The sequence below is a fragment of the Papilio machaon genome, chromosome 12, assembly GCF_912999745.1.
Source record: "Papilio machaon chromosome 12, ilPapMach1.1, whole genome shotgun sequence".
NCBI classification, from domain to species: Eukaryota; Metazoa; Arthropoda; class Insecta; order Lepidoptera; family Papilionidae; genus Papilio; species Papilio machaon.
This window is the reverse complement of record NC_059997.1, coordinates 3840291-3857039: the sequence shown is the minus strand read 5'-3', so window position 1 is coordinate 3857039 and position 16749 is coordinate 3840291. Positions and strand designations below refer to the sequence as shown.

The window sequence follows — 16749 nt, the reverse complement described above, 5'->3', positions numbered from 1 at the left end:
ATGAAGCTAGAGTCATTCCCCCGAGTCGCATGTGCACTCTACATTTAGCGGGGGTGGTGTATTCTCACCCTATATGCACATGTGCAACAAATCTGTACTCCCGTGTACCACCAGTATACTTTGACCCCCTCTAATAGGATTGACTTCGCTTCATTGTATGGAACATCGACAGTCTTTGTTGCTTTATAGCTCTTTTTAGTTGGATAATGTCATGTGAACGTTTCGCCTCCACGTTCACACACGCTCCCTTTGTAAGGCTGTTCCACACGGCTGTTATTTGACGGTCTGAGAATAGTAATTAATTTATTGAATATAATTTTGTTTCTTGTTTCAAATCACATTAAGATATCTATTTTTTTAAATAATAAATACTTGCATAATTATAATTTAATTTGATACTAAATCTTTACTTAACCGATTTAGGAGGTGGATAAATACATTAGACATTGATGGCCATTCTTAAAGTATGTTTCGTTCGATTGGAGCTCTATTAGAGATTTTCATATTTATTTTTACTACAATTTTAAGTACTTTTAAAAGTTGTATGTATGAATTATTATAAGAAAATAAATTAAAATCTATAGGGCCGTGTGTATGTACAGCATATGGTCTATTACAATGGCGTAACCCCTACACTAATTACACAAGCACAGCTTTGCGCCTCATTGATTCATGATATGGGTAAATAACTATGCTTACTTGCAAAGCTGTGCTGAATACTTTCAATATAAGGAAATAAAAAAGTGCAATTTAAATACAAATTGTCTAGTTTTGAAACTTGTAGCAGGTAGTGTTTCCGCTATCATGCCACTTGACACTTACCAGTTAAACACCTTAGGTTTCTGAAAAAAAAAAAAACAGAAGATTAATTAAACATACTTATTTAAAGTTGGCACCATATTTGTTTACTTTAGATTTGGCTTTGTAAGTCTGGTAATAAAGCTTTGTGACTATAATAAAAAAAGTGATAATTTCAGTCTATTTTATATTCACAATAACTATCTAAAAATAATTTAATGAGGCTATTAAAAGAATATTTCATTACTGACTTTAAGATATTGGCCAGCGTGTTCAAAAACAGTTAGTAATAAATACAGTTTTTTAAGGTTTGTAAAAGTAAAAATTAGTAACACGGTATTTCTTTATTTAGAATCGGATAAAAAATATAGATTACATTTATGTATAAATACGAATATAACAATTTGAGTACGACTTGAATATTAATCGGCTTATCGGATCGCATTTTCCGCCGAGAGATAATCTGACAACGTTTTTATCAATTACTTATAATTTCTTCAAATTCTACGATAAAACAAAAAAAGAGATATAACACGTGTTTTTGATCACGAATAAAAGGAAAAAAAAATTAAAGGTGTTTTTAATTTTTGGTCATGTACAGATGCCGTAGTAAATAACGAAGTTTGTAAGTTGAATTACATACATAGAAGGATTTGCAATCACAGTATTATTCACGACGAAATTATTAAGATGATTATTTCGATAACTAATTATGGTTTAGCGTGACAATAATTATAGCGTATTATGACGATTATAAGTACACATTAATATCTCTTTATTCTCAAATAGAACTATAGGGATGGCAACATCCGTAATATTATTACAAAAGTCATTATAAAAAATTGGGACGACTATGATATACAGTACATACAGTGATCGTAAACGTTTTGATAGCTTGAGCCGTTATTAAAATAAACAGGATGTTTAAAAAGTTAACGATCGCCTCACCCGCTTCGTAAATAAAAATTGCGAACTGATTTTGTTTATCCTCATTATTTGAAGAACTTTTTAACGATGCTAATCTGTATTGATTCGGATTATTACTTTTTATGATGATGAAGAGATGAGAATCCAATTATTTTTATGATTTTTACACAGTTATTACGTTATTATTAATAGATTTATTTCTCAGGTCGTGTTTGGTGAGAATTTATAAGAAATTCTAGGTTGTGTAAAGCAATTGGAGATTCTAAAAAATAATCTATGGTTCTTTCCAAAAATCGGTAACATAAGTTAGTATACTCGTGGTCGCCCATTGGTTCAAAATCAATCATAATTCATAATTAAAGATGCTATAGCTTTATGCACTTCTCAACACTGTCAAATTTCGAATGCATTCGTTCGGAAATTTCCTTAAAAGAGGGCACAAAGTTTACGCTTCACGTTTTAATGTTATGATATCAACATGATCCCCAAAAAAATAAGAATTAAACGATTAAGTAACCATTTAACGACTTGCAGCAGTTAGTCTCAAGATTTAACTTTACAGTACATTTTCACACACGTCGAAAGTAGTTAACAATTTTCAGAGATTGAGTTCGGATTGAGAGAAAGTTAAACGTACGAGTTCTTACCAGTGGAAGAATTACCGTCTACAAATAAAGTTAAACTACATCGTTACAATTACTTCAGAATAAGTCTAGACTTCGACTAGTTATTTAAAAAATTGTAGGTAGCAGTCTGAAGTATTTTTTTATGTAAGCATATATGTATGAATTTGATACACGTTTTTAGAATCAGGGATTGAGATAAAGTACCATTAGAATACGAGTACATGATATATGACTAATTCATTTCACCAAAATTGATTTTACTGTAGGTCGGCGTTCTCAACAAATAATAAACACGTTCCGTACGTCGTCGTCTCGCTTTTATACAATTGTGAAGATATTTTGAAGCATCCTTAATATCCTAATCCTATAAGGATTTTGTATAATTTGCGAAGTTACTTTTGAAGATACGGATATGAGAAAATTTATTGTCGTAAAATGCTTTGTTTTCGAATAATCAATCATTGAATAAAATACGTTACAATTTTTATATAAGTTAAGCCTTGTAAAAATAAAATAAAAATAAATTTCTAAAGCAAGTTTTATATCCAGCGAATTCTACCTTCAAGGCTGGGGTATAATATTCGTTGAATCTAAACCCTTTTAAATATGATCCGTTTGCACTGGTTAACAAGATCAATCAGAACTGGGACGTCGCATGCCTCACTGACAGACAGATGAAATAAAAATGTATCGACGTCCATTTTAACATAAATCTCGCGTATCACATGTCTCTGAATAACTAACCATAATTCGTATTCCTGGTGTGACCTTTCAATGTTTATATTATAGGATAAATTACAGAGTGATTATATTTCACAAACCAGGAAAAAAAAACATGTTAAACATTATTTATAATTTCGTAGGATTGTTTTTTTTATCTTAGACGGCTTTCCTAAACGTTTATCTAAATAGGCTGAAGATATACTCTGCTTAAGCCTGGTTCGTCGTTTTCAATTAATTGGAAGAAATAATCTTAAGGTTTGATGATATATTAAATATACGTAACAATTAAATGTAAATTCCCAAGATTCATTTAGTATTACGTTTGTCGAATTGAGCAACAATAGCGGTGGTAATATCTTCCCACGTTATTGCATTGGCTAATGGTAGTTGTAATGAATCATTCATGTGGATGCAATCATTAGAACATTGTGCCAAATAATCTCACCCTTCTTATTTTAAACTAGCTGTCGGCCGCGAGAAATTAGAAAAAACGTAATAAGTAGCATATGTGTTGTTCGTTTATTTCGTCAAGATGCCGTTTCGGAGATACCTTCAAACAAACATCCATCCATCTAAACATTCGCATTTATAATATTACTAAGATATAAATATAAGTAGGATTTAGCGCAAGGGTTTTGTTTTTTTTTACCAAAATATTCCTAAAATTATTTATTACAATTTTTATTTGTTAATATATAACATCGATTTATATTATAAAATAATACTGCAGAGGTCGTTTGCCTCCGTTTTATGAGTATTGTAATTTTTTTTGCACAACAGGCAGCATTGTACAAACACAATAAAGGAACCAGCATCATAGCGCAGCGGTTAACGGTCTAAAGAAATCCCCAATTTTGTTCAAATATATTTTAAAATGAACAAAGGATGGCAGACTTATTTTTATTAAAAACCTCACCGAGGGAGGGTTGGCGTATCCCTCAATACATCCTCTTACAGCATTTATTGTATGTGTGGTTTAGGAGGGTTTTCAAGTTTGCTTTCATTTCCCTTCTTTTAATAATGCAAAATCGGGACAAACCGATCGCGGTTGTTATGCGGGTAGTAATAGGTAATCTTTTAATACAGTATGTATTTGACTACTCCAATAGGACGCTCGTTGTGACACTGAGATAAACTTAAAAAAAAACATCTTCTATATTTAAATTTACCTTAATACATTATATAAACTTAAAATTATTGTGATAAAAAAATCCCAACCAAGTACACAGGTGGTAGCGGACTTATCGCATATAATTATCTCGTAGCACGAAGGCCTCTGGAGCGCGCACGGCCCACGTGCCCCACTTCCGGCCAGGTACGACACGACCGGAAGCGCCGCCATTGCGGAACACTATATTATCCTCACATCCTATAATCTACGGCCAGTGATATAATTGGCATTTACTCTCTTCCTTTACACTGCGCTATGGAGAACCATTATTACACTGATACTTTAAACACGTAATTAATTTAAGAGAGGATTCGATTTATGTTCGATAGTTCGGACGTCCGATTATTAGAGTTAATGTTCCTACTTGTTGCGAAAACTTATCAATTATAAGAGGAACCATTTTGTTTATTTTCAAAGATTTTACTTGAATATTATTCGGTGAAATCTACCATAGATTTAAGAGCTTCAAAGTCTGGACAACACAAGAATGTACAGGTGACTTTTCCAGTGATATCTATATAGCAGACCTTTTTAGAAAACATCATGCCATATTATATAGTATTGGTAATTTCAACATGTAACTCAAGTTCGTAAATGTACACAGAAACTGATCCTATTGTTTTGGTAAACTATATATCCATCAAGTTTAGACCTACTGATCATAAAAACAACATGAAACCTTTTATTACCCATTATGAATCTTATTCCGTTCTATGGTAAGTCAAAGAACAATGAAAACAATAGAGTGAAAGTGCGATAATTAAGTTTCGATAAATTTTACATGTTCCATTCATTTCATTGTTCCATACAATGTTATTCTCGAAATATGCGCAGTTGTGGTGGTTTATGGTACAATGGTTGTCTGTAAGAGTTGTTACACACGTAATGAAAATATTGCAAGAGTAGATATATTTTAACATACTCGTAATTTCCACCTTTACTATTGTATCCCATATAAATAAAACTAGGGAATGTGCAAAGATTTTTATTTTGAACCGTCACTCAAATTAATGAACTAGTAAAATAACCAAAACTAGCCTTTGTTTGTTCTTAATAGTGTAGCTTTCCAACGATGAAAGAATTTTAAAGTTGAACCTTTAGATTCAAAGTCAACGCATTTAAATAAAAAACAAGAGACGAGCGATATAACGCGTATAATGGGCACATCAACATTAAAAGTATAACACAAACATACATATACTCGTGGTACAAATATAAATATGTTGCCGTCTGAGGTGGCCTTTACACATTGACCAAATCCGAGCGGGGTTACAACTGGCGTTTGTACTGTGTACAAACAGAGAGTAATTGGAGCGTCGTTCCGGCGCGCACTGTTTACATCACTTTGTTATTGAAATGCCTTTCATTTTATTTCCTCAAATGTATAAACTTGAACGTATTTATTGCAGTTGTGAAGTGATACTCCACCTGTGTTGATGACACGTCGACTGTGAGGTCAAGAACATGGATGTATATTGAAATTGCATTCGAGTTTATTTTTATCCATATTATCTTTTATGATTTTGAGAATGCTATGCACATGCACACAGAGACAATTTTGGTTTTAAATCCTATACAAATTCTCTCAAAAATATTATTTATTAGTCAATTTTTATTCTGTTCCATCGATGTTCAAAATCTCTACAAAAATCTTAGTATAAGGAAAGAACAATCAAGTTCTCTAAATCTATTTAATTTTCTTCCCAAGAATAAATGCTTTGTACAGCTTAAGTATATTTTAGTAACGATATTTGTTTAATCACAAAATGTTTTTTTCAAGTCCAATGAAATTTTTGGTTGTTAATGGAATGTTGGAAAGTTAGAAAGGAAAATATTGTAATTATGGTAGTAAAGTTAGTATAGTGTTATTAGTTCTTTTTAACATACACCAGGAACAGTGATTGTGATAATATATAAACGAGATAATATTATTGTAAACGTAAGTACTTACCCATGACCCAAATGGGTAAGCAGAGATTACGGATTTCCATTAGATACGGCCCTGGCACAATTCTCTCACTAACTCTATATTCACATCTTTACGCATATGCTCATCGGTTACGAGTACTGTTAATATTTTCTTAATTTAGTATGCTGTTAAGATGCTATAGTTTTCTAGCGGTCATCTGATTTCACTAACATAGCCAAGTGACCACCCGCCATAGACAACAGTAAGAAGTTAAAAGATTGTAGTTGCGTTGCCTACGTTTCGTTTAATGACTACAGACTTACATCCTTAGAAACGCGATCTTTCAGGTCGGTCAGTGTTAGTTCATGTTTAATTTTTTCAACTTAATTTTTTAAATCAAACACCACTTTTTGTTTTGTCAACAACTATTTTTCCTATAGGGTGTAAAGTTTAATGAAAAATAAGTTTGTTTTGGTATATAGGTCAGAGTGATATGTAAATCCCGCTCGTATGGGGCGACTGGGAATTAACAAGGGAGCGGGATAAGGCGGGAATATGCGCCCTGTTTGCTTCATATCCCGCGCAAACAGGAACCGTGAACGAAATTTAATATCAAATTCTGACGCGGCGGTTGTTTAAGAGGTAACATTATACAAAGGTAAATTCATAAATGCTCTTTAAGCAATATACAAAATTTCTTGATCTAAATCAGATCCTTATTGTTACGTGAATAAAACGCTTCAAAGATATGTATATTATGAATAATTTAACAGTTAAAATTTTGTAATAAGATTCTTTTCGTAATGGATGAGAAACGAAAATGCTAAAAAGGTTTACTTTTGGAACTCTACATGATCAGTGGTGTCATCAATATTTATCAGGACAAAAATATTTTAATATTGTCATTTAATATTACTAACCTGGATTAGGTTTGGCTTTGGAGTCCTTTACTTGGGAAGAACAATTTTGCAACCAATATTTTGATTAACGCATTTGAAAATTTCTGGAAAACAAGATGCACATCCGAAGGAAAAAGATCGATGTTTATATAGAACGATGTTTGAAAACTTAAAATTAAAGTAATTTTACAAATTGGTACTGTATCACGACCGCCTTATAATAACAATTTTATAAAACAACCTAGGTTGAGTCACGGATAACAATTATTAGACTATTCGTTTTATTCTTTAAAGCTTAATAGTAGTTATGACTATTACAAAGATGACAATATACTTTATACTATACAAAAGAATACAAAGGTTTATCGAAATACGAAACCGCGTCTAACTGTATTGAATTTGAATTTGATTAAGATTTGAAATTGTCTTTCGTAAGAGTAGATTTTAAATGTTTGTTTTGTATTAAGATAATCCTCTGAGGCTATTCTGGAAAAGTGTTGAATAAATTATTAAATGATAAAAAAATTGCAGTAAAAAAAATTATAGTTATAAAACATTTGACTATCGATAATTTTCCAACTAATTATTCGGTTATTTTACGGCTCTTAGAGTTTTAGCAGAAGTTAAATTATTGCTTTTCATCAAAAATCTATGTTTTACTACGCGACTGAAATTGATTTGTGAGAGTGATTGAAGTGGACGGATTAGATTTACATTTTTAAGTTCAATATGAGATTTAGATGTTAGAAATTCCATAGAAATACGGAATGTAATACACTTAATATATCATTGACAAATGACGTCGCGTGCCGTCGCCCCATTATCGTGTAACCGATGTAATGGTTGGAGACAATTTCTTCATGAACATTGCTATGTAATCATACGGTATTATGTGATTCTATGGAATGTAAACAATGTTATTGCAGAACAATTTCTAATAACAAACTGGCAATAAAGATATCAAGTCGTGTCAAAGTAATTTGTTGCTATAAATACGATTTTATTGTTAGTAACGTGTTTATTTTAGATATTTTCACAAATGTAGTACCATGGAGTTTTCGTTTAATGCTTCTTTCTTTTTTAAATTACAAACCGAAAGAAAATCGACTCGCGGTCGCTAGATCTTAATTTATTCTTGTTAACTATCGATTTGTATTATCTCTCAAGTTATTTGCGTTCACCCCAACCTACGACGTCTGACAGTACAACGTAATGTTGAAATTCCTGACCGCGTTGACGCTCGTAAACCCTCCAAATAGAAAATTCCCGGTCCATGACAACGAGTGGTATGGCGATGTTTAGTGGGTGTGAAATTATAAATATCTCCTCCCTTCTCGGTACAGATTTAGGCAGCTCAATGTCACTGGCTACTCCCCAGAGTATTTTTACCAATCACACTACAGTTAGGATGTAGGATAGGACTACATCCGAGCTATATTTAAATACCAAATGTGGTTAAAGCACGTGTGCGTTATGCGTTAAGAATATTCATGAATGTCGCGTTGTGTTGCGTTATGACGTGACGCGGTGAGACTAGATGCCAAGATTTATTCTTAGTGTCTTCGATTATGTAATATTCGAATTGGATACCATTTTGTAGGTCAGGTATTACATTTTTTAATAATATGTTATAAATTGTAGCTTGTTACTTCTTATGTATTGCTGCTATCAAGGCGAATTTAGATATCGTCAGTAGGTACAGCAGTTAGCTGTGAGAGCTGTCCGAATACTATTGTATTCTGAATCTGTGAATTGCGTTGTGAGTTGCTGTTATTGTATGGTTCAATCCGAACGAAAGGATAATCTCAACTTTTGTATGTATGTTCGTTATATATTGAGTTCCGGTAGCCTAAAGGGCTTGACCGATTTTTCTTTGTGAGATGTCCTTCTATTCGTCTTCTCGGAGTGTTTTGAAAACACTAATTATCAACTTTTATACATTGTAAAGCCAGTCTCACATCGAAGAAATGTTATAGCGCAGTTGTGAAATATGACCTGTATTGCTAATAATGCATGCCTTGTGGAAGAACTGGTAAGGAGGCAGACGGCAATATTAACGATGTGCCGCCGCCACTTGGGCACGTTCAGTACTCTACAATGCGGGCGCCCGTCGTTTGAGACAATGAACGACGAAACCTTTTAAAACTCTCCGATCAATAACCCCTCGGCCAGATGGGAATCGATGACACGTCACTTATTGTTGTTGAGTATTTTCTAAGAGATTTTAACTCAAGTAAGTAATCTAGTCTCTAGTTATGTAATCGATAGCAAAAAATTGACCTGTTAACTGTGCCATTAGATTCATCAACTTTTTATTACTGTTATTTTATTTTATACTTATTGTTGGAAAATACAAAACTGATTGCCATACGGAGGCACTGTCACTACCTGAGATACTAGCGAATTCTTCAAAATCGGAATTATATCTTTTCGTTTGATCGCATGTAAGTATTTCTAATAATACTTATAATAATAATAGAATAGACCTTTTTTTTTAAGCATAATCATACTCTACTATGACTGACATTTTTATTGCCAAAATTACGTGGTTCGCCCACGTACACGAAGTTTCTCTAGTTTAGGATGTATTAGATAAGGAAATCTAAGAGAAATCGTGACTCGCCTTATCCTATATTAATGTGGTATCTCCCACACGAGAAAGTTCGTTGGAAGGTAAAGCTAGATTTATTTCTGACGCTTTCAAGCAATCCACTGAAACAAGTGTGACGTATGCTTGTTTCAAGTTTAAAAATAAAAACACTATTTTTCCAGACAGTAATACTAAAGAGTAAAAATAAGATACACGAATTAATGCGTGTGATAAAAACAACGCTAAAGACCTTGTAGCGCTCTGAGACACCAAAATTAATCACAGAGTACGCTTCACAATAGTTTCGGTAGCTGGTAGCTTGGATTGTTGAACGTTTTATCGGAACTTGGCTTGATCTTTGCTTTGCTTAATCGTCTCTCGTCTTTCGCGTCAGCGTGTTACAGGCCGTATAGGTTTATTATGTAAATAGTATGAGATATCCTTCTGAATTAAAAATCTGTCTAAAGCGTGTAAGTTAATCGGCGCAATATTGCACAAGTATGTGTTGATAATGACGTTGTTTACTTTGGAGTGATCCATCGTTTTCACCTTCAGGCGGTTTTGTTTGAGACTATCGTGACATAACAGTGACGATATTATCACACTTTTCAAGTTTATTTAAATATTTATAGTGAAGATATCTATCACGATCGATGCTATCGTTGTGTTTCTTGACAACAGTATTTTTTATTTTAACTCCTTTAAGATTTATCTTTTCTTTATTTTTAATTAAATCGGCAAAATTATTTCTTCTCTAAAACCCACAGGGGAATTAAAATTATCCCGCGAGATGCTGAGACAATTATACCTCTATTTTTTTCAGCTCTTTCTTAATTTCCTTACGCAGTAGGTTATTAGAAAAGTAACATATAGTTTTTGTTGTATACTTCTAAATATCTTCAAGGCAAGCCAATAAGTTTATTTGATTGTAAATGAATGACATTAGAGTCTAGTCGCGTCTTTCACAAAACGTATATATGCTAGTCCCGGAGTACTGTTGAATAATAATTGCTCTTAGCGGATGTCTAATTTAAATAATAACCGTAGTGTGAATTTATCTTATCGTCAAAGTAAATGTTGTTAGCTAGAACTGGTATTTTAAAACAATATTTAATACTTTTTGGTTAGGTCGATGGGATTTTTAGATTCGCATTAGATGCAAAGGATTAAGACTACAGTCGAACCTGGATAGGCTAGAGTCCAAGTGACCGCGATATTTTTCTCTCCAACCCGAATTTCTCGCTTATGGAGGTCTGTCAGGTTCGTAGAATGATTCGCTTATGCAGTTGTCGCTTATCCAGGTTCACCTGTATTTTTCGTTCAGTATGAGATTCAAAACCATTCAACTCAGCAATGTTTCATACAAGGATTTTTTTTTTCAAAAAAATATATCGTTTTAGTCAACTCAGTTATTTAAATTGTTTGTTTATTTTTTTACTATGTTCTTTATATTAAATGTGTCTATTTAAGGATAACATATCTTCATATTATATCTGATTCGAGTTGCGCCTACACCAGTGAACGACCGACTAGTCCCACGCCAGTTTTGTCTGTTTATTAATTACACGTCCATCTAATTTGACGTGACTGGCAGCCTAATCAGGAGAGACTGTTTTAAAAGTAATAAGGGCATTCACTTATTGTCCCGTTCATTTTGTTGACGATGCCAGTCGAATAAAGACGTCTATTTGATTGCTGTATGCAAGTCACAAATCACGAATGTAATTAAATTATGTATAAAACGGTCACTGATTATTTAAACTAGCAAGTTAACTACTACATTTATAGTTTTCTGATTACATGTATATATGTATGGAAGACATTTCTCTAACCTTGATTTCTGAGGCCAAAATCTCCATTTAAAACATATTTTTTCAAACATAGTGACAGGAATGACGATATGTTTTAAACCGAGATTTTGGTCTCGAAAACCAACGATAAGGCTCACAATTTGTCTATAAGAGAAAAACAAAAGTATAAATTAAGAAGAATAAAATAACAATAAAATAACAACTTTATATTGTAGTACACAAAGTCTACGTTTGACCTTGTTTTTATCTAAGAAAGTAGTAAAATAGGTAATGTAAATGGGAGAGATCTGGAATCCGATGTCTAGACTGGCAATATTATTGTGCGTTATTTGGAATCGAGTCTGCCTCCGAGAAAATATATTGGCGGTAAGATATTTCGATATGAGTGTGTGATTGTGATAAAAGTAATAAAATGTAATAAGTAATAAAGTAATAAATGTAATAAAAGACTTCGGAATAGCTGTGTACAATATTCGTTTATAATATTTGCATAGCAAATACTAAAAGATAACAATTTAATCTTCTGTAAATTATTATAAGCCATCATTTACATTTTTACGTGTATGATAAATTCCTTATATGGAACATAAAAGACAACATTTCAAATTATCCGTGTAAAAAATTCTATTCAGTCGCAAATAGAGCAATAAATTACAGAACGGACTATCTGTCCAAAGGTCAAATAGAATCAATAAATTTGCACGGACAGTATTAAATGAAATCGAGCGGGTGATATTGGATAAGTCAATTTCGTCAATGAAAGAATCCCTCTTATAGCAGACACTACGGCGTCTCAAAGTTATTTAATATAGGGAAAGTTCTTGTCGTATTTACTGAACAATATGACCTCTAATTCACAGCCTAGACACGAATCAAAAATCAGTCTGGAATATAAAGCTAGACGACGTTTATTTCTATTAGTAAAGAACTTTGTTTCTGGAATAAAATGTCTCAACCACTAAATACTTGTGTTAGAAAACAAAACATGAAGTTCGTACATTTAATGGTATTAAAAGCCAGAGACACAGTTTACGAGCACATTAGAGATGCGTCGCAAACCTCGAGAACAATATTCTTTAGTAAAACATGCAACGGTAAATTAAAAACTGAAAGCCAAACACCACGAGTAATGTTATCCATAAAAATCGCTATTGGTAAAATTATTAATTGTGATTTGGGTACAGTATAAGAGCGTCGGAGGCACAGTTTTTACCTAAGCATTTGATCACACTGGACCGAAATCTATACGTCCAGGTTCAATCCCTGCTACGTACCAATACGTTTTTCGATTTTAGAATTTCGTATGTAATTAATCTTATGTTCTTACGGCAAAGGAAAACATCGAAACTTGCACTTATCGGCGAAGAAATTCATAAATATGTGTGAAGTCAAACAATGGTCTAGTCACCCCACATCACCATCACATATTTAGATGACGACACACACACAAACTTATAAGCGAAAGTTTCACGATTTTAAGTTAAAGATTTCGTTTTATCAAAACATAGACAATGGCTTGCGTAATCGTTTACGGCTCGGCAACGCCACATACGGTAATGTTCAGATACATTACTTCAGTAGCATACTACATTTTTTATTACTTTGAGTTTTGCATAAAGAAACAGTAAGGAAATAACGGCTTAGCATTTTGTACGCAGACCGCAAAGTGCATCGTACTTTATAGTGTCACGGGCATTTTGTGAATTTACTGCTTAATGCGCAATTTTGCACACTATCTTATTGTAACAAGGGCAATCATTGGAAGAAAAAAAATTAATGCATAATTTGCGAGTCTGATGATAATTTTTTTTTCTATTTTTCATAACCTATTCCATTAGTTTACCTTCTTCTATAAAAATCGTTATTTGTGTAATGTCTAAAACATATTCTGCCACATTCATAGTTAGGTCCTAATAGTAAAATGTATGTCAATTAAGTTTATCCGGTGGACTTGATTAACATAGCACGTAGGCGACGTTACACCCAGTTCGTCATACTCACGTCCTTTACTGGAAAGTGTTGCTCAAATATTTATAGAGTAAACGTCAAGTGGGAGCTGCGACCCTTATTCAGCGCCCCTGCTTGATAGATACACTGAAGCTTGATGGGATTTCGAGCTGTATTCAATCTAGTTTACATTCCACGATCCTCTTACTATTCACTGGATAAGCGATTATTTAATCGTAGAAAATCAATACGTATTAAATTTCATTGAGATCAAATTGGTTGGAGAAACAACTTGATACTTATCTTTACTCTCGTCCCTAAAATAAATCTTTTGTGGAAAACATGTCTCGTTTCTTTTACATCTGCCCTAGCTCAAGTCACAAAAAGACTTTCTTTTGTGCTAAACATGATTAAAATTACTGTAACTTTTTATTTCGGTTTAAATGACTGTTACAAACGCAATAAAGTACATATAACTAAAAGATGTGTAAGCGATTCAATTTTTCCTAAAAAAAATCACTGAAAAATTTCATTAACATTGTTGTGCCGTCTGTACCAATTGAGTTAATAAATCAGTACGTACATATGTATTAAGTTACAATAAATTTACATTCGCTTATTAACGTTCATTGACTGCGATAAACATAATTGAGCGAGTCAATACACCACTCATGATCATGATCAACTAGCTGTCGCCCGCGACTCCGTCCGCGCGGAATTGAAAAAAAAAAACGTAATATGTAGCGTATATATTCTTCCAGACTATGTCCTGCCTATGTACTAAATTTAGTAAGATCCGTTTAGCCGTTATGGAGATATCTTTAAACATCCATCCATCTAAACATTCGCATTTATAATATTAGTAAGATAAATAAAGCAGAATTAGCTGTAACATACATATAATATGAATACAAATAAATAGGTAATAATAGTAGATAGTGTCTTAATATAATACAGAAATAGCATGAAGGCATTTAAAGGCAAAAAAAGTCATTTTTGGTTTAGGGTCTGCTGTAGAGTATTTTTATTAAATATTTATAAATTTTACTCACATGTTTCTTTAAATTTATTTTAAAGTGTCTATTTAAAATATTAGCATTGTAAAATATTGCCGAGTTTGCAGGTTATTGTTAATATAAGAGTCATCTAACAAAAGAAAAAAGTGTAAAGTCGCAAATCCTCGAATGTCAAAGGAGTCTTACGGAGCCAATTTTGCGTTGGTAAACGGTAAAAGCTTGTATTTGCGGCGTTCCATATTTCTTTTGTTCAGTTGAAATAACTCTTTTGAAGACGATGGAATAATGGTTGTTGCTCTTATTTCAAATGACGAGGGCGACACTGCTTATTGGGGGAATAACCAAGCGCATAAACAGAGCAGGAAAATAACATTGTAATAATCTTAGTCAATGGACGAGGCACAGTAACAGTGATGTAATCAATTAGTTTATTTTGGGAAATTATATAATAAAAATAAAAAGAGGTTTTACTTTCAATAAACAGCAACTCAAAAAATATTCTGGATCAAACTATATTTAAGTCGTTTAGAAATGTAAAATAGAGGTCTATTTTTACTTATTGAACGGATTGCCCTTAACGGCCACATTAGTTAAAGAATTTTGCCGCAAATAACTTAGTCAACTACATAGGCGCTTGGAACCAACCCGAGTGATACTTCAAGTAATTCAATATGTAGTTTAAAGTAACATTTTCAAACAAATTCTGTTCTGTATCAAAAACCGTTATATTTCACGGCTATACTGTGATAACGTGGATCAAATTGGTACTATGATTTTCTACCTTACGAATATATATTAAAGTCTATTACAGTTTGCAAATTGACTGCAAAATACCTGAACAAATTTATGTTAACGTATAAACACACATCTGAAAACCGTTAATAATTTGTTTGGTGTGTTTTTACCATTACCCGTGAGGATATCCGTTAGTTACGTTTATAACGTTATACGAAATTGTTCTCAAACTTTGACAGTATTCGTAACTGAGTTGTCTTAGAATATACAGTCGGTAATATAAATGCTTAGTAATATGATAATAACAATTTAACTCCTGTTTACGATTCTTTTATTCAAAGTTCTTTAACAAAAAATTCATGGAAAATGATTTATTAATCATACTATGTATTGATGTACGTGTTTGTACAAAATTCAAATATTAAATTATGGAATTGCTTAAATCATAAATCCGTAGTTAACAGATTATATCTAAACAAATATTTTGTCATTAAACTCAATGTTTATACCAACTCTAAATTTAGACAGTTATCATATTACTTGGTGAAGTTTTAAATTAACAGTCATGTCTTGTAAGATATTAGACAAAGAAGTGTTCAAGCGTATTGGCAATATTTATTATAATAATTCAGTTAAATGATGAGTCGTCCTTGGCGAGGAACCTGTTCTATTGAATTATATCAAAAGGCTTGGACATCGGCGTACACGTTTATTACAACAAAACGTTCAGGATAGTACGGTACGTTCGACTGGTTTTCGACCGGTCGACCACAAATAGCATCGACAGTCTTTAGCCAACGCGGAATGTTGGGGACGAGATACAGGGATAATGGAATCTTAGAATATGTATATTCTGAATATTGTAATAAAACAATAACAAGATATTATCTACGGGCTGGAATCTCTCAATAAAACAAAGAAAAAAGTTAAGACAAGTTATACACTGATTTGATAAAAATTCATGATATTTTAACCAACCAAACTTGAAGAGGTAATAGAGTAGATACGAAAATCTATAGGTTCATTGCGGTGATGTGGTTGAAGAGGTCTTTCGTTAGAATCCACTTTTACCTGCATGAGGTTGAGACTCGAACTACTTAAGATATGACAGTGTTGTTAACCTTTTAAACAATAACTTTAAATGTGCAGGGATAAAGGGATGATGAATCATCGGGTTCGTTGGAATGTCCGACCACAGAGTTACTTTTAGCGATTCAAATCACGAACGGGATGAATCAGTCCATATTTTATGTACCTAAAGATTTAAAATAAGAAAAAAAAGTAACCTTTGCCTTTTTTTTTTCAAGTTAGTCATCTTTTATAGGCCCATAGGGCTTCTGGAGTATCTATTACTTAAGTTAAAAAAAAATAAGAAAAAAACGTTTCTATTGTAAATTACGTCTATTTTATAATAGCAGTCGATTACGTCTACGATTGCTTAGTGTCCGACGAATCTGGCCTTGGTTGATAAATTGATACAAAATGTTTAAAAAGTTGTGTTACAGATAAAAAAGAAAACAAGTTAAATTTATAGGCGAATTTTCGTCCGACCTTGTTTCTGTGACGTACAAGGTTCTCACGATGTTTGTCTTGCCAA

At 32.6% G+C, this 16749-nt stretch overlaps 1 protein-coding gene across 1 annotated transcript in view; it reads right to left on the bottom strand.

The window, feature by feature from the left end:
* Positions 1-16749, bottom strand: part of LOC106711675 (ADP-ribosylation factor-like protein 4C) — a 41208-nt gene that overhangs the window by 19907 nt on the left and 4552 nt on the right. The window contains exon 2 of the mRNA XM_014504052.2: positions 823-842. The gene's annotated coding sequence lies outside the window, so the exon portion shown is untranslated. The remainder of the gene's footprint in view (positions 1-822; positions 843-16749) is intronic.